Here is a 19,389-nt window from a genome sequence, read left to right on the forward strand (position 1 = left end):
CTTCTGCCCTACTTTCAATTCCCATGATTTCACGCCAATGACCATATTCCATTTCAAACTTGTTCACTCTTCAATATTTTAGTAGTTTGGAAGCGAAGAAAGTTGTTCCTAGAAGATCAGATAATCCACGCTGTCTCTGATTTTACACCAGCATAAATATGTTTCATAAAGTTTCTTTTTAATCATATTAGAACTTTTGGGAGGAAAAACAGAGTATGAAAATATTTCAGCTCAGAACATGGAAAGCCTTTCCTCTGCGGACCTGTCTGGGGTGCAGAAGCATATATATGGATGTCACAAGCTCCACTGGCAATACTGGCATTCTGTGGGAGAATAAGGGAAAGGAGGAATCTAGCTTTCTGAAGAGTAATGCATGTGGACTTCACAATAAGTAATTTCTGAGGTGGAATTTCAAATGTTATTCAAGCGACAGCTGCTGGGACAGCCTGTGTGTAGCTAGACAATCACCTGCAGGTCAACTATATTGCAACAACGCCTACGCCTGGTTGGAAGCAGATGCTGTGCATGGCATGAGCCATCACACGGAGGTAAGATGTGGCGATCTTCAACTGGGATGCACTGAAATCACTGCTGGATTGGCTGATGACAGATGGAAAATGGCAATGAAATGGCAGACATCCGTACTGTTCACCTATAGAACTGAGGTAATATTTCAACCTTTTTCTGTATGCATCAGTTGTTTTATACTAAACACCTTTCTTATTTAGTCTTTTAAAATGTTAACAATGATAACAGTATGTCATTCTTGATGGTGCCAGAAAGCTCTTTGGCTAAGTGAACCACAGTTTTAATAAACCTCAGCACTGCCATTAGTTGTAATTTGACTGACATTCTGAATGCTCTATGCAGAAAATCCACTTCTTGTTTCTACCTAGGTCAAATAATTTGCAATATTAAATATTAAACAGCCCACAATACTGGTGGATTGAGATAAAAAAAGAAGTACATAAAGCCTCAAGTGCCAGGAAATTAACGTTTTCTTTTTCCCTTACATGCCTGTCTCCTCAAATAGTTTGAAAATCTTAAAAGTTCTAGATTTTCCATGAAACTTAATTTTATTTAAAAACTAGTTTTTCCATCTAAAATGACTCCACTGAATAATGCATTTGTATAATAGAAGCTACTACATTTTGTGTTTTGGATAAAGAAGTTTATTTTAATTTGAAGAATTATATTGGCTGTGGAGCTTTCCTGAACTGAATCCCTTAATAATTATTTGTTTTCTTGACTTTCCTCTTTCTGGGTTTCTTTGTTACTTGCCCTGTTTTTCAGATTTTACATATATTCATCTAGACCGGAGCCTCCATGGCATAAGCAGAGTGAAACTCCATGGAGCTCAAGGTAGAAAAACCTTTAAAGAAAACTGTCAGTCTGATTCTAGACTCTTATATCTCTTCTACTCTTCTACATTTTTTTTTTTTTTAACTCTTGAAACCTTACTTACTCCTATTGCTTGCTTACATTACTTACTGTCTCATTCTTAACCACTTTTTCCCTCTTCTTCCCCATACTATTTTGCTGTTGTGGTGCTTGTACCTTGCTAGGCAGCTGAACTCCACCACAACCACTCTCTCACTCCCCCTCCTCAGATGAGGAAGGGAAGAAGAAAAGGAAAGAAACAACTCATGGGTTGAGGTAAGGAACATTTAATTAAAGGAAAAAAATATTAAGGAAAAATATTATTAATTAAATAATTTAACTAAAGGGAAAAAGGCAAAGGGAAAACAACAACAAAAGGCTGTGTGTGGAAGTGTGAAGGAAATTCCCACCAACGAGTGATGCTTGACCACGTCTGTGAAGCAGGGCCTCAATGCACATAGCCAGTGCTCAGAAAGACAGATGTTTTCACAATGAGAGCCCACCCGTCCCCTCTTCTTCCTTTCTCTACCTTTTATGGCTGAGTGTGACACCACAGGGCATGGAATATCCCTTTGGTTGGGTTAGGTCAGCTGCCCTGGTGATGTCTCCTCCCCACCTCTTGCCTACCCCCAGCCTGCTGGCTCTGGGGGGTTGGAGGGAGTCCTGATGCAGTGCCAGCACTGCTCAGCAGCAGGCACAGCACCGGTGTGATACCGGAGCTGTTCCAGCTCCAAGTGCAGAGCCCAGCACTGTGTGGGCTGCTGCAGGGAAAGTTAACTCCATCACAGACAGACCCAGTTCAGCTAGCTGCAATGATTTGGACAGCTGTGGAAGCTACATGATTATAGTCTTCTAAATCCAGCTTTGCACTGATAGTATTCACTTTAATACTGAATTTTATCCACATGAGAATTATTGCACTGATATCAAATGGGCATTTTACTGACTATACAAGTCCTTACGCTTGTGTCTCTTATAATTTGGGGAATGCTTTTCTTGTCTTTCACAGCATCTTTAAACTCTTAAGAAAATTCTTCTTGAAGTAAGCAGTTGGATACATATATTCATATTATGAAGAACATGATATTGCTGTATTGCTTTATGCTAAAGAGCAACTTCAATCTTTCAGATTAGGTTAGCTTTATTTTACGAGCAGAGAGAATAGAAAGATACTCAGGAGAAAGCAGTGTTTGTATCTTAGAATCCACCTTGCAGCAGTACAAAAAAAAATGTGAACAAACTATTATTATTGTCTCTTCATGTAAAGTTACTGGAAGGTACAGATTTAGAGAAAACAAAGACAGAACTTTTCATAACGTTATGCAACCCCAAATTCTGCTCCAAAGTTCTTAAAATTTGCATTGTTTCAAAACTCTGCTTACATTTCTGTGCTTTACATCAAGTTCTTGCTCAGCCTGGTAGCTTTGAGATCAGGCAAACTGAAACATTGGAGAAGAATAGTAGCACTGTACTTGCAATGCAGAATAATAAAATTGAAACTGTCAGAACTGATATGTCATTATATGATATGTTAACTATCTCCAGTCTATTTTATTTTGCCAAGGTTCCTTCATTATAGTCCCTATTCTTTTTTCTAGTGAATTATCCTTTATCACCTTCAAACCTCTCTGACACAAATTTGGATGTCACATGATTTTCTGAAATACGTTACCCCCAAGATTAAGTTAATATTTATCAAGATCCTGAATCTTTATATTGTTTTAAATAAGCAGATCTTAAATAAAAGCAAATATATCTCAAGTATAATTTATTAGTGTTCAAAAGGCTAGGAGAATGCTTACATGGAGTTGGTGGAGATAAATGTCTGCTTTGAGAGCTCAGGTATTATTTAAGTGATTACTAGGTCTTGTGCAATATGGGTGAAATTCATTGCTTTTTGGATGTAGAACTGGACCTAGTCCTGTCTTTTGGAAACGAGGTACATTTGTTGCTCAGGATAGTCTTTGAATACCTTGCATACTTTTCAGGTTCAATGGCATCGCAGTCTGATTGTCTGATTCTGAAGCTAAGATACATGGCAAAACTGAAGAACTACATGTTTCTCCTTCATGAACAAACAAGATTTCTGCAGGGAAAAACAACAATAACAACAACAACAAACTTATACCTTATTTTATTTTTATTATTTTCTCTGTATAAAAGGTCCAGTGCTGGTCCCTTGGACACTCAAACAGAGTTTTAAGTAGACACTTCTTTATGCCATTTTGTATTAATCTCTTTGTTTTGCTAAAGAACCACTAAGGTCTTAAGAGGAGTTTTGTTTAGTTTTTCTCCGTATTCAGAGATGTCCTTTCAAATGGGAACGGGCCTGGAGAGATTGTGCTAGGTTCCCAGGTCAGCAAAATATATATGGCTATGTCCACAAAGCCAAAAGAAAATAATTAAAGGGACAAAATACCACTGTGTTCCATGTCTGGAAATAATATTGCCAACCAAAGCTGATGAACACCTGAGATCTCTTGTCAACTGACGCCTGAAGCATGCCTCAGTTAGATAGTTCTGCAGAGCTTGACATAAGTAAGGATAATTGCCTGGAGCAGATCAGACTGGATATAACAACGGCCTTCCTGTTTTCCAAGAATACTGTGGAAAAAAATAGAATAATATAATGCAAAACTACATCAGAACATTACTTATACTCAGACAGTAGGAGCTAAGATTTGATTTCAGTAATTGTGTTTCATTGCGCACAGATTTGTATACGTTCTCTAGGGACCATAGATGACATTTTACACAGTCTAACATTGTCAGAAGTTTCCCACTAGCAATATAAGTGTTAACCTGGTACCTCCCAGTAACTTCAGGAAAATCATATTTGCAAAGTCTTCTGGCAATGCAGTCTTGGGTACCATGCATCTTTTTTATCTGCTAAGTTTTTATTTAGCCACATATTAGTTGTGGTTTCTTTGCTTGCTGGTAAGTACATTCTTCATTTTATTCAATTGTTTAGTACATTAAAATGTTGTCTCACAGATATATTTATTTCAAAATAATTAATCACACTGCACTAATGCTTGGCTCTTAAAAACATTAACTGGATGAGATCTTCAAATTTGTCTTCAAGGTTAGTTCATGCCATTAAAATAATAGAAACTGAGTATTTTATTCAAATGTATGATGTTTGGTAGGTAATTTCTGTGGTGTCTATGTTCCAGAGAATGTATTGGGCATAATAAGTGTAAGAACAATTAATGTCACCACAGCCAACAAGCCAGAGATCACAGTGAGCATCTGGCATGTGTTCCTCTCTGTCATATCTGCACAATTCTTGAGTTCTGTATTTTGTAGCTTTGAGAAGTGAGACTGTGGTCCAAGCTGCAAAAATACATAAGCAGAGGCAGTATAGTGTAAAAGGGAACAGATACTGCTGCTTATAAAAGGTAACAGAAACTGTCATAGAGTATGTGGTGGGTTGACCTGGGCCAGTTGCCAGGCACTCACCCAGCCACTCACTCTCCTTCCTCAACAGTATGAGGGACAAAATAAGGTGAAAAGGTTTGTGGATTGAGAAAAAGACAGGCAGATCAGTAACAGACTCAACTCAGGCAAATTTAATTTATGTTTGGATGGTGAGAAACATAACAAAAACACCTTAAAACATCTTTCCCAAACCCTGTCTTCCCCAGGCTCAGCTTCACTCCTTCATTTCCGACGCCTCCATTCCTGACTCCTCTATCGCCTCTGCCACAAGCAGTGTAGGGGATGGGGAACGTGGGTTTGTGGTGAGTTCATGACAGTTCTTTGCTGTTCCATCCTCTCAAAACTCTTTCCCTGTTCCAGCATGGGCTGTGGTCCTTCAGGAACTGCTCCAGCAGGGGTCTTCTCCATAGGCTGCAAGTCCTTCAGGATAAACCTGATCAAGCGTTATTCCCCAAAGGTCACAGTTCTTGTCAAGAGAAACCTGCTACAGTATGGTTTCTCCAAGGGCTGTCATGCCTTCAGGAAATATCCACCTCCATATCTACCTCCACGGGCTGCAGTGTGGGCATCTGCTCCACGGTGGTCTTCTCCGTGGGCTGTGGGAGAACCTCTGCTTCAGCACATTTCACCTTCTGTTGAAGCACGTCCTCATCCCCTCCTTCTTCTCTGAACTTTCTGTTTGCAGGGTTGTTGTTTCTCACACGGTTTTGCCTCACGTACACTGCCATGTGGCATTTTGCCCTCCAAATACGTTATCGCAGAGGTGGCACCAGGGTGGCTGCTGGACGCAGCCGTGCCCTGCAGCGGGGCCGCTGGAGCCGGCTGGAACCTTCAAGGCAGCCCTCACAGAGGCCCCCTGCAGCCCCTGCTGCCAAAACCTTGTCGTGTCAACCCAAAGCACTGCATTCAAGTTCACTGTTCTGTTTTTGGAACTCCACAGCTTACATCAGTTTTTAAAACAGCTCCGAATGAGAGAGGGGTGACCCCCGGACGCCTCTCAGTGAGACGCGGGTACCTGGGGTACAGGGTACCACCCTAATGCCACAAGATGTTTATGAAACCCCAGATTTGTTATGATTCACGTGGCAGTTGGACACGGTTATGACAATAAAATTCTACCATAGACTAATGAAGTATTTTCACAAATTACCTAAGTTAGAAAGCACGATTTGCACATCCTAAGTTGATTGTTTTGCCAAGAAAACATTTCAAAGTCCAATAACTGCATTTTGCATGGAAAATAAAGGCCCTTTGTTTTTCCTAAAACCTGAAAAAAAAAAATGCCTGTTTTTCTGCAAATCTATTAAAAATGTGTTTCTCTCAATTTAGTCTACTATCTCCAATTCCATTTCATTTAGGTTTGTTGACACTTCAGATTTCTTTTTTTTTTTTTTTTTTTGTGTGTGTGTGTACTGGCTATCTAGCATTCCATTAAAACTATAATTCTAGTTTAAAAGACGCGGCTATTAAAATATAAAGATTTTATCGGATTAAAGATAATGTAGATTTTTAGACCTAGTAACTCATCTAATTCGGGAAACAGATGTTTTAGATCTGTCTTCAAGCTATTGTTATGTGAACAGAGGGACAAAAAGAGACTTTATAGTTTAAGCATTCCTGCATAATTAGGATTTAGTCTCACAGTTGATAGCTGGAAACCAAAAATCTTGAAAGTACTTATCTTAAGGTACAATAAACCTAGCAACGGGAAGTAATTTACTGGGGGAAAAAAAGGATCTTGCATCCTGGATTCTTCCTCTGACTTGTTTTCCAATATTGTAGCACTTAACTCTCCACATGTAATACATTATTTATATACTGCATAACATGTAATTAGTATATGACTATATAGTAATATGTCTCTGTCAGCCTGCAGTATATACTCTTAATACCTGATTCTCCTCTCAGTTTGCATTTGTAAAACTATAAATTTAGCCTGAGTTACAAGTATGTTCTACTCCTTGTGGGAGGTATATACAGTATTTAATATCTGCGTCAATTTATGCTTATCTTTTAGGTATGCATGTATGTTAAGAGTAAAATAGAACCAGCAACACAATTAAAAGATCTGTTTCTTTAATTATTTGGCATCATAAAATCAAAAATTCATCAACTTTTTCTGAAATGTAAAAACAGTTTTCAGCAAACTTGAATTGAGAAATGCCCCTGAGTGTTCTCAGCAAGTATATTATCTGAAAACATTTACTTTGGTATGAAAAATACTATTTTCATTTGCTTTTGAGTTAGAAAATGATTTCAGCTTAATCTGTTCTGCACCTTAGTTAAGAGCCATGACTTCTTACTGACTCCTGTTGAGAGAAGGGGAGGAGGCATTTCCTGGAGGCACATAAATATCTCTTTGATGCACATAATTTTCAGTAATTTTGTGAGAGACTGAAGAACAATGTATTTGCAAGCAAATGGGTGGAGCTGGGACAGGAATAAAGACGACCCAGTTTCTTTCTAGTGACTAGCTAACAGTAGGTGAGCATATCTTGATATAATTCCAAGAGAATGAGAGAGAATCACTTTGCAGTTCTGGCAGGTACCGACAAGATCTTGTAACAGAGACATGAGAGAGCACGAACTGTAAACGAGAAGTTACCTGAGCTACTTGGTGAATGTGCACTAAAGAGATCTGAGCAACCCAGTATGTACAAGGCCTCGTTTCTGCTGATAGCATCAAAGAGTGAGCTGATTGCAATTTGGGAGCAGAAAATGAAGGAAAGTGTCCTGATCTAAAATCATCAGAGAAAGCAGGGGAAGAACGATTCTCACTTTGCAGACAATGAAGTGCAAGGAAGCATGATTTGCTCATGGTCTTACAGGAAATGTGTGGGAGAACAGGAGGGATTATTTGTCCCTCCTGACTCCCAGCCCTGCGTCTGGGCGTAAGAACATTCTTCTTCAGTTATGGTATGTATTCCTGAGTGAAACAACTAAGATTTCTCCAAAGAAATGCTTATTTACTCTTCGTTGATTAAAAATCTTCCACCACTCTATGCCAAAATTTGACATATATCTTATTAGAAGCTTGACAGTCTTAACCAATCCCTGAATATTCCTCCCCATCACTGAATTATTTGAGCAGTAATGAAAAAGAGAGGCTGGGAGCTGATACTGTTACTTTCAGCTACAACTTTGACCAAGAATGACAGATACTGACATTTTTGCAGATGAATAAACGAAGATTAATAGAGATACGGCTGTGAAGATTAAATAATCTATAGTCTCAATTGGATGGAGAAAATGCTCAAGAAATGTGGTGGGAACATATAATAAGCATCTTGTAGAATGATTGTCAAAGATTAACCATGTTTTATATTACAAAGTCTGGTAATTCATCCAGGTTTAGCTTAATAATAAGTTTGATGTTTTGTTTCATATATAATACAGACTTATGTGGGTTATCCCATATAAACAACTTAGATACCACTGTCTCCCACAGGAGTAATCAGTAAGTATAAAGGACGAGGAAGTCCTCACAAAGTTTTCCATAGGGAAAAGAAAGCTATGAAAGGCCATTACAATTACAGATGGTATAGAAAGCCTCTGTGGATAAATTCATTAAGAAAGGCAAATGTTAATTCCCCAGGTATACCCACTCCCTATTCATGGATTTTCAGGCTGGTTGTGTTTGCTGAAGAGTGAAGTATCAAGAGACCTGATGATAACCCTTGAATCATAATCCGTTGTGAAAGGATGCTACCCATTTGTGTGTATGTGTGGTTATCACAAACTACAGGATTTTCAGATGTGAAACTGCATTTTGAATTGTACTAATGCTATTGTTCCATAACAAATAACTGTGAAATGGCTAAATACACCTGAGCTTTCTCACCAACAGAGAACATGAAGAAGGAAGTGATTATCAAGAAATTCAATCCCTTTATATGCATGAAGCAAAAGTCTTTATATGCATGAAGCAAAAAAAGGCCTGTTCCTGTGGTTTTATGACTAGGTAAGCTATTTCACCACCTCCTCTGCTCTTCTCCCTGTGCCCTTCTCCATGGGTCCTTCTCCCCTTTTCACATCATGTGCTGCTTTGCACCAGCACAGATGTTCGTGTGCCCACTTGGTGAACCAGGGTTGCTCAGAAGGGTAGTGTTAACCTCGGTTTGTGCCTCAGCCCAGGTGGTGAGGAACCACACGGGATGCTTCGCGTGAAGAGAGCAGGACAGCTCATGGCAGGAGCAGGAGCCAGAAAGGGTGGGGGTGCGGCAGGGCTGCTCCTTCCAGTGGCAGTCTGGGCCTGAAGCGCTCATGGGACTGCTGTGTCAGTTAACGCAGTCATTTCCTGTTCTAAATTTAGTTCAAAGTGGTAATGCCAGATATTGCCATGTGGTAACTGCGAGTGAATTCCTCCCTTTTGAAATAACGAGCACCAAATGTACAGTTAGTGAGACATTTGTTGCTATATATTCAAATTATGTTGAAGGATCAGTCACAGAAGAGGTATGTTCTTACTAAGCCCATGACATTTCTTTTCATTTCATTTTTGATGATGAAACCCTGTTACATCTTTCTCAGCATGCAATGGTTATGTCTCAATGTTTAGTAATTGGGCTTTTTGTATGGAGATTCACTTTAGAAGGAACATGATATCACCTTAAAAGAACTGTGCAAATAAAACCCTGTATTCTGTTGATGTATGTGTGAGTGATTGAAAGGTGGCTGAATTCCTAGACTCATCTGTATGCCATAAATATACATCCCAAAGAAACAGTGCCTAACCTGCAAACCCTGTAAAGCTCTCCTGAGTATAGAGAAACCTTGCGATCTGCACAGAAGGAGAAATCAGGCAGAACCTGATGTCAAAACAGAACTAGTTCGTTGATTTCTGGACATCCGAAAAACAGAACAACACTATTTTTGATTGTGTGAGACACTGTGCTCTAGTTCACAGGTGGCTGAAAAAAAAAAGAAGTGGAAAGAGAATATGCGTATTGTTCCAGACTTCCTGTCTCAAGACATCTGGGCCTTTATTATGGTTGCTTAAGTCAGTGGTTCCCAAAATGAGGTTACAAATCAGTGAGGGCTTACCAGGACATTGTACGAAATTAGAAAAAAAAAAAAAAAAAAAAAAAGTATATTTAGGTTAATAGATTTAATAATCTATATTCGATTATTAAATTAAAATATTTGTGATAAAAGCACATGGAGATTAATCACAATTTGAGCCTGTCTTCCAGTTTGTGGACACACGAAACATCCAAGACATACGAAACATACGAGATATACGAGACATATGAGATATACGAAAATGCTTACAGGAGCCAGTGGTTTCTTAGGGAGCTACTGAAAATCTTTCAGTTAATTCACAGTAAAATCACTTCACTATATCTAAATGATACGGTATCCACTTCAGGGTTGTTTTTCTTTTTTCCTCTTCTTTAAGTGCCTGAATGATGGAGGGATGACTAAGACCCTTCTGATCCTTCAGCAGATACAGACTTCAGGAGTTCATCATCTGTGGGGACTCCCTGAGTCCTGCCAATGCTGGTCTGTACCCAAAGAACTGTGCCCTATTGTATTTGGGCAGATTGTAATTCTGTCTGGATTTCCTTGTTGCTGAACTAAGAAGTGGTTGGTTGGGAATCCTGTGTAAAGCCTGTTTTTATCTACTTGAATCATCGCATGTTTCTGGAAAGGTAAAGAGCAACCTTAGTAATGTACTTTTTCATGTATGGCCCTAGCCACACAGTATGTACACAAGAAATCAAAAGCAGAAAGGATTAAAGACAAGGAGCCATTGGGAAAACAGGTTAGAGCAGATCAGAGGCAAGGAGGCTACTTGAGATAAGCAGGCTCCAGGGAAAACTTCCCCTTTGCTCCCACATTCACAGTCCACAATATGCTGAATCTTGTGTGGGGAGAGAAGCTACTGCGACCTGCAGCTGTTCCAGTAGAAATGCAGTACTGGGAGGCCAGTTAGTCCTCACCAAGAAGAGTTACGCTTCCCAACTGAGGTAGTCAGCATATGGATTGATGCCAGATGCCAAAAGACAGCAAGATCCTACATCTGCAAGCAGATGAAAAAGGCGCATCCCGAGGCATAATCATACTCAAGAAGTTAAGACCATGGCCTACTGTAGCAAGCCTGAACGCTTGGTCCAGCGGGTACCAGGACTGGGATAGACCTCAGTTACTAAAGTTTAAAAAAAGGTGTTATGAAAGTTCAGCGTGGAGGTGTGCAAATAGCTAGAAGTCCTACACAAAAGATCTATAGACGGTATCAATTGCCCTAGTTTTCTATTAAATAATAATATCTTTGTGTTTTGATGACCTTCCTGTCTCCCAAATTAGGAGTTTTTAATAAGTGGATTTTGCAAGCTTTCTTTTCAATAACTGATGACAAATCCAAGGGGTATTGTGAAACTTACTCGGGATCTGAATAAAATACAAAATAGTTTATTTCCAGTGTATTCCAATTATGACATCTTCTTGGCTCAGTGGTATCTAATAGTGCCAAGATAACTTCTAACATTTTTTAAATAATTGGCTGATTTCACAATAGTATCTAAAGTCATCTGATTTTTCTTGGACAACAGCCCGTGATTTTTCTACTGACAGAATAATGACCTAACTGCACGTGTAACATACGTTGCCTGCTTAGAAATTCTATTGAATGCCTTGCTGAAACCCACCATCCTGAATTAGTTACAGACTTGTTGGAAACTGGGGAAATTGCCTTACATACAGGATAAGTTTTCTCCCATCAGCAGAGTTCATTTCTCCAGAAATAATAGATCTTCGGGTATTTCTATGATTATTTGTGCGTACTAGTCAAGAAGGAGCACCGTCAATCTGATCCAAAGATTAAGCAGAACTGACTTCCAACCTCAGAGCCACAAGAAACTTAAACAAGTCAAGTTCTTTGGGCATTTTCACTTGGTAGACAAATAATTCTAGCTTCTAAATTAAACAAGCAAGGTAACTGCTGTGGTAATTTCTGCAGAGCTGAGTGCCATACTCTGGTGCATACTGATGTGACCTGTCAGCTCTGCAGGCCCCTGGTGTTAGGCGTATAAACAAAGATGAAATGCCTCTGAAATGCCAAGTGCCTGCTCTTGTCATTGACCATCTCGCATGCAAAAAAGAGGCTGTTTTGACATCTAAATCCAGATATGGATGCCCAAATCTATTCTATCATAGGAAGTCGACTGAAAATTCTGGCCACAGTCTGCAAAGCACTTTCTGCTTTTTTGTAAAATCACAAAAAAGGATTTACAAAAAAAAAAAAAAAAAAAAAAGGATTTTCAGGACTTTAGAGCTGAAAGGGTTTAAACTATCCAGCCCAGAGAAGAACATTTTGGTTCTATTACCTTATCAGACACACTTTAAAGGGAAATAAATCATGTGAGCTAGCTGAACATTGTTTAAAGCAGTCAGTAAGTAGTGATGAAACCACTAGATATATTAAAGGCTTCTAATTAATTTGGACAATATTAAGAAAATATAAAATTTTAAGCATAGTCTTCATTTTAACATGGTTTTCTAATTCAAAGAATTCATCTAATGATTAAAAGGTTTAAAAGTCTTTTAGGCGTGTTAATTGTATTTCACTTTTTACCTAAATGCACTTAACAAAACTGAACAATAAAAAACCCACCAACCACCGGAAAATAAAATTTCAATAGAAAACTTGCAGTAGTTCCTCTTCTGTGTGCCATCAGCAGTTCTGTCTGACTGCTGGGGTCAGCAGTGTGGGGAACATTTAGGAACCTGGGGTGATTTTGCAGAGTTTTATATGCTGTCTTTTCTTCCTCTAGTCTAGAGATCATCATCACTTTCTGTAATTTACATTTTGGTCAACTGAGAGCAATGTATAATTATTTTAGAAACATTACACGTACAGATTCTTTGTTGGTTGCTGTCAAAGTTCCCAAGAAGACGCAGGGAGGAAAATCACTTCATGCCTTTTTGTGATCACATCAGTGAAGTATCAGGGAAAGTGATTATATGATTTAAAAGTTCAAAAATCCATTTGATTTAAGAAAGGGGTTAGAATGCGGCGGCTTTCTACTAAATAAAATGGTGATTGCTAAAATGCTTTGCACTTTCATCAATGTCTTTCTAGCTGTTTATTTTCTAGCAAGTTACCAGCAATGTCCATTATGTACAATAAAAAGTTTGTAAAAATATTTTTTCCATTTCTAAAACCAAATACATTGGTTTTGAAACATGATTAGGTTACGGAAGTAAAGCATCCCATAATTACTGAAGAAAAATATTTTCAGAGACTCTGTGGTGTTTCTGGTTACATCAGGATATGTAAATAAAAGCACTGAGCCAATATCAAAATATTGAAACAAGAATATTGCAATATGAAGGAAAAACTATTACATGAGATCACAGACACTGTAATTATCAAATCATATTTACAAGCTGAGTGTGCCAACTTCAGTTCTTGTTTCTCTGAAGCTATTAAGATTTCTGCGTCACATGCACAGCTGCAGAACTCCAGCCCCTCATTGATTTCAGGAGAGGGAGATTTCAGTCTCTCTACTTAACTGGATGTTTTACTCCACAACTTCTGAAAATAAACACATAGTCAAAGTTCATCTTTAATAATCTCAACACATCCACTTCTTTTGGAAAGGTATGTGCAGGAGAAACAGTGTAAGAGCCTAGTCTCTGACATTTTTAGTGGTGGTGTGTCAGCCTTTCCATTCTAAAGCCTTACTTTGAGGTGTTTATTAATAAATTGTAATGTTTGGCAGAGAAGCTTTTAACACTGAGGAGATTTATTTTTTTTTTCTAAATAAATAAATATTAAACTAATATAACCATTTGTCGTTCCAGGACACAGACAAAGAAATTAAGTCTGTGGTTCCTTTCCACCCCAAGCTGATTGCCTTAAAAAAAAAAAAAAAAAAAAAAAGTTTTAAAATGTTATAAATCTCTCTGGCCTCTCGTGTGAGATACTTAAGAGTTGGAGCAAATGGAAGAGCCTCAATGATGAGACTGAAAGCTAATCGCTTTCGTAATAAGAAGTGATTCCATTCATTTGTAATGAATTAAATTGTAATGATAGTATAAAATCATTAATGCGTTCGACGCGCTTTTGCTCTTCAGAGCGAAGCAGCACCTGGAGAGGGGCCCAGAGCCCGCCTGTGCTGTCTGGGTTAGGAACATGTTTTCTCGAGCCCTGGGAGCCGCCGCGGCCTCTGGGATGCATTAGGGAGTGGCGTAGCGGCGGCCCCACAGCTGCATCTCGTCCCATTTTCCTTGGACCGTGCCGCTGCCTTCGCAAGAGCCAGCCGAGGGTGGGGTGTCCCAAGCGCTTCAAACCCTGGCCTGCCCCCATGCTCCCCCAGCCAGAGCAGGGCTTTTCAACACCTACTTAGTGTCAGCGTGAGCTCTCCCGGGCGGGCCAGCGGAGAGGATGCTGCACGCTCGCCTTTGGCTCCGGGCTCTGCTTCTGCTGTGGGGTGGCTCGGGAGGATGCTCCAGCCACCACCTGCTAGCCGGACCCGCTCACTGGCCAGCCCCTAAAAAATACATCTGTAGGAACTGGAGGAGCAGCTCGATGCTGTCAGCCACACACTGCATGTCTGCTGCTGCCGACAGCGGTGTTTTGGTAGGAATTCACAGCTGGGGTGAAGGGGGAAGGAGGGAACGTCCCCGTCAGCCACAGCGTGACCTCCAACCGGCCCCATGAGCGAGGAGGCTCAGCCTGGGGTTTTTCTCATCCAGCCTTTCCCCACCTCACGCAGAAGGCCTAAGGGAAGGAATGCACTGTGGTTTTGTCTGGATTTACCACAACAATCAGTTTTTGAAAGGCTGCTGAAATGGGTGTGTAAAAAAGCATCAACGGTGGATGTCAGGCGGAAGGATTCTAGAGACTAGGCTTTTTTTTTTTTTTTTCAGATATTTTTAGTGGGAAAGCCACAGATCTATTTTTGCTCTCTACCTGGTCACACAAATATGGAGCACCGTGGCCCATGCAAGCATTGTACAAACAAGTTCTTCTGATGTTTCCTCAAGAGTGCATGTAAATGTGACAATTCAGGGAGAAATAGTGTAGGAAACCCAGTCCTCCAGCCTGAAAATACACCTAGCAAATACACATGTTTATTCTGTTAAGTCATATGTTCAGCTAGCAGTTTGAAAGAAAGTAACTTCGCCTGAAAGAAAGATTTCGTCTACATGTTTTTAGACCAACACAAGGAACCAAAAAGCCAACGTACTCTAAAAGAGTCGGGGATACACAAAACTGTATCAGGCTGGCTCCAGGAGAACCCAGAGACCTTATAGGCTTCTGTCTACTTTAGGACTGGCCAATTTATTTTCCAAATATCTCTAGAAAGGGGGGGAATCATTTCACCTTGGGCAGGCTACCCAGTGTAATATATACATATACAGGTTTGTGCTATCGATGGTGTTATCATACAGCCTTAGCTTATATCTGTTTTCTCTCCTGGCCTTTCTTCACCACATTTGCTTACCTTTAATGCTTTCTTATCTGAAGTTACAGCTCAAGTGTTCCCCTGGGGCAGTGCTCGTTCACCAGACAGTATTGCTAGCTCCCATTAAGTACTATTTAAAGTCAAGGTAGGCGGCCATCAGCTGATACTTGAGCTGATGCTTGAACAAGGGATGTTGCTTAGCCCAGCACATTTTAGGTGGGTTACCTGTGCTGCTGGTCAGATCAGGCTCTCTCTCTGCCAGGCTTGCTCACACTCCCACTAAGCTAATTTAAGTGAATCAAGATAACCGCTGGACACGCAGGATACTTCTGCTGTTGTCAGACCCAGCTATGAGGTTAGTGTGTTTTTGAGGCAGGGTTTGTTGCAAAAAGATCTTCTTCCTACCTGTGAATAATTCACAAGTTCATCGTGATCACTGTAAACATATTTTGCTATCCCAAAGGTTGTGCCAAAGAGCTTAGGAAATATATATATATTTTTTTCCAGAGTATTTTTTTGACTATTCACTGTTAATGGTATGTGATTAGTCACTACGTCTAACAACTTTTTTCTAGTTGACTGCCCAGATGCCTGAGAGCTTTAAAACAGGAGAAGGAATGATGATTATCAAATCCTGAATAACTGAATAATTGACAAAATTTTTGTACTTGGAAGGGTTTCATGTTGCTGCTAGTGTACCTAAGAACATGTACTCTGTAAAACAAGACACCTGCTCGTGCACCAGAACTTATCTGAAATTACATACCACTGATAAAGAAGTTTAAGTTACAGCTGAAGTTACTTATATTAAAATTTTTATCATTTTACTTTAGGTTAAAAAAATAATTTAAAAAAAAAATGTTTTATAACACCCCAATACCAATGCTCCTTTTCTTTCCATCAGAATGTGCACAGCCAGTTTGGGTGTTCCCAACTTCAACTCAATGGCTTGCTCATGTTGATTACATAATGACACATTTTTCCAGGGCTATGGTTGGGTGCAGGTGCTAAGATCAAGTTCTTGGTGTTTTGATTCTCAGGAGGATCCTCAGAAAATGGAGCATCTGGGGTTGCATTTATAATTATAAAATCATGCAATGAGATCATCATAAATCTCTTTGTTTTCATAATAACAGCACATAACATTTTAAAGCACATAGATTGTATATTTGAAAATTCATTTAACAGGAAACATTCCAATATAAAATGTCCTGAATTTTTTAAAAACACTGCTTTTTCGTATTCTTGGAGGTTGTTTTACAGTCATCTCTCTCTCTCTCTTTTTTTTTTTTTTTTTATAGGCAACTCCTTAATGAATTATTTCCAACACTTTTCAAAGAAAGTATACAAACTGAATTGCAAACAAAGGCAATACCTAAGCTATGCACTAATGGAAGAATCTTTGTTTAATAAGTGAAATTAAAGCGTGAAAAATCTGTAGCCACTTTACTATTCTCTAAAAAAGCTACAATTTTTATTGGCGTTAATACCTTTTTTTTTCTTATTAAGGAAATGGGAGTTTGTACACAGTACTGTTTGCTCTACATGATACAACTGGAAATAATAAGCTAGTGGCTAAATATTTACTTATTACATTCTTCCCCTATATGCTATTCACCAAGTCATGTGACTTGCAGTTTTACATAGGAAGATGATCAATGATTAACTCAAATTCCCTGGACAATACCGTAGAGATTTCTGCAAAAAGGGTTATATTTATTAGAGACGGGTACACACACAAAGATTATTTCCTCTTTTTTTTTTTTTTTTTAGGTGAATTCCTTCTGAGTTTAACATACTGTTTTCTTCATTTTTTTTTTCTTTTCTACAGCATTTAGTACATACAGAAAACTGATAGTGTGACAGAATATCTAAAACACTAACAAAATCTTATTAAAAGTAAAAGTACTTTCTCACAAAACCTGAATATTTCCAGTCAAGATAACTGTTTAGGCTTTCAGTATCCTGAAAAATTTCTGATTTCCTTTAGGATGGCAAGTGTTTTCCACAAGACACTTTGTTCATCCATGATATTTTCTATGCAGGAAAAAAAAAAAAAAAAGAAAAAGAAAAAAAAAAGAAAAGAAAGAAAAGAAAAGAACCAAACAAAAAGCTTTCATGAACATTTCAGGCCCTGGAGGGTAAGAACAGCTGATAAAGGGAAAGGTGTGCCTCTCTGCCTGACTCACCTCCAGCACACAGGGACTCTTGTGTGTTCGGTCATGGCCACCTTGGTCGTGTGCAAGGACAGTTCTGCCCCAAGCTGCACCAGTCCTGCTGGGAGGCACGGTGGTGGTGAGGGCAAGTGGAAACAGCAATGTGTCTTGTGGAAGTGTTGAGGGAACATTGGTGCAGATGAGTGACGGAGCCGCACAGAACTGAGGAGGGATTCGCTCCTCTGTCACACACCAGCTGGCTCCTCTGCGCTACTCTGTCAGGTGGAAAAGCTGAATGTGCTCCACATCATGGGGCAGGGAAAAGGCCTCCACTGAGGTAGGAAGAGAATATATAGGATTAGCCTCACCTCAAATTTTCCCTCTGCTTGGCATTGGTGAGACCAAATCTGTAGTACTGTGTACAGTTACGTGCCCCCAGAACAAAAGGAGACATGGACACACCAGAAAGAGTGCAATGTAGGGCCACCAAGATGTTCAAGGGACTGGGGCACCTCTCCTGTGAGGAGAGGCAGAGAGAGCTGGGACTGCTCAGCCTGCAGAAGAGAAGGCTCAGGGGGAATCTTGTCAATGTCTATGAATACCTGAAGTGAGGGTGCCCAGGGACAGAGCCAGGCTCTTTTCAGTGGTGCCCAGTGCCAGAACAAGCAGTAATGGGCACAAACTGGAGCCCAGGAGGCTTCCTCTGAGCACCAGGCAGCACTTCTGTGCTGTGCGGATGATGGAGCCCTGGCACAGGCTGCCCAGAGGGATTATGGAGCCTCTGGTCTTGGAGATCTCCAAAATCCACCTGGACGTGGGCCTGGGCAGCCTGCTCTGGGTATACCCCCTGAGCAGGGAAGTTGGACCAGGTGACATGAAGAGCTCCCTGCAATCTCAACCATTATGTGATAATTAATGGCAGCCCACAGAGCATGACGAAGACTTCAGTGTATCCTTCATTGTACACATCCTCCTGAGAGGTTCATTTGCCATTAAGTATGTGCAGGCCCACCAGTTGCACTGTGTGTCTATTAGTTATTCATGCATTGTGTCAGGTACTTCATTGACCAATTTTCCCTAGTAATCTAGGAGCAAATTATCATCTTTTATTTATTTATTTATTTATTTATTTATTTATTTATTTATTTATTTATTTATTTATTTATTTTTGATGGAGTGATCTGTGGGAAAGTCAAAACTTAGATTTAATTCATTTCCTGGTCAGGGTGCATGCTTCACTCACTGATACATGTGTAACTCTTTAAACAACTATACCATTACATGTACTTCATGGAATATTTTGTCTGAAGCCCAGTTAACCTCTTATTCTCATAATTTCATCCTCATTTAAAAATCAGGGCAAAAGATACGGTGGCAGGAACACATTTACAGACTTATATGAAGGGAAAATAAAACACATTTCATATACCACTATAGATGCACAAACATTTTAACATACCATGCTGAACTACCTCTAATCTTACTCCTAAAGAGATCTTTCCACATCTGCTGTCATCACGGCAATCTCTGTGCCACAACTGTAAATGAACTAGAGACAACAAAGGTGAGGCTGAAGCAAGTATGTTGCTTCCTCAGTGATTTATACATTATATATTCTGTCATGTCATTTACAGGAGAGAAAGAATACTTAAAATACCTGGAATTAAAAATAATAAGTGATAAATATAAAATCAAATTATTTTAGAGGCTGTGGGAAGAAAACAGGACGTCACAAAATGTCAATGTAGATATTTACAGAGTTAATGGACTTAAAAGATAGTACGTTGCTTCCACACCACTGCTAGTGTGGCGTATTCCTTATACTACATTCTCCAATACTTCAATCCATTACTATGTTAATATTTTCTATTTATGCTTATTTTTGTTAAGTGCATTATATTGATTTTGCATTTCAGCACTCCACAAAGACTCCTACCATCATTAGGGTATAAAATAAGCACGTAAGAAAAGAAAGGAACATAATCCTGAGTTGAGAAGTT

General features: G+C 39.4%; 1 long non-coding RNA gene across 1 annotated transcript; it reads left to right on the forward strand.

Moving 5' to 3' along the window:
- Positions 1–1,657, forward strand: LOC137850170 (uncharacterized). Its single transcript, XR_011092321.1, has 3 exons — positions 1–665; positions 1,294–1,362; positions 1,566–1,657. It is a non-coding gene; the product is annotated as an uncharacterized lncRNA (long non-coding RNA).
- The last annotated feature ends 17,732 nt before the right edge of the window (positions 1,658–19,389 follow it).

The sequence above is a fragment of the Anas acuta genome, chromosome 1 (assembly GCF_963932015.1).
Source record: "Anas acuta chromosome 1, bAnaAcu1.1, whole genome shotgun sequence".
Lineage (NCBI taxonomy): Eukaryota > Metazoa > Chordata > Aves > Anseriformes > Anatidae > Anas > Anas acuta.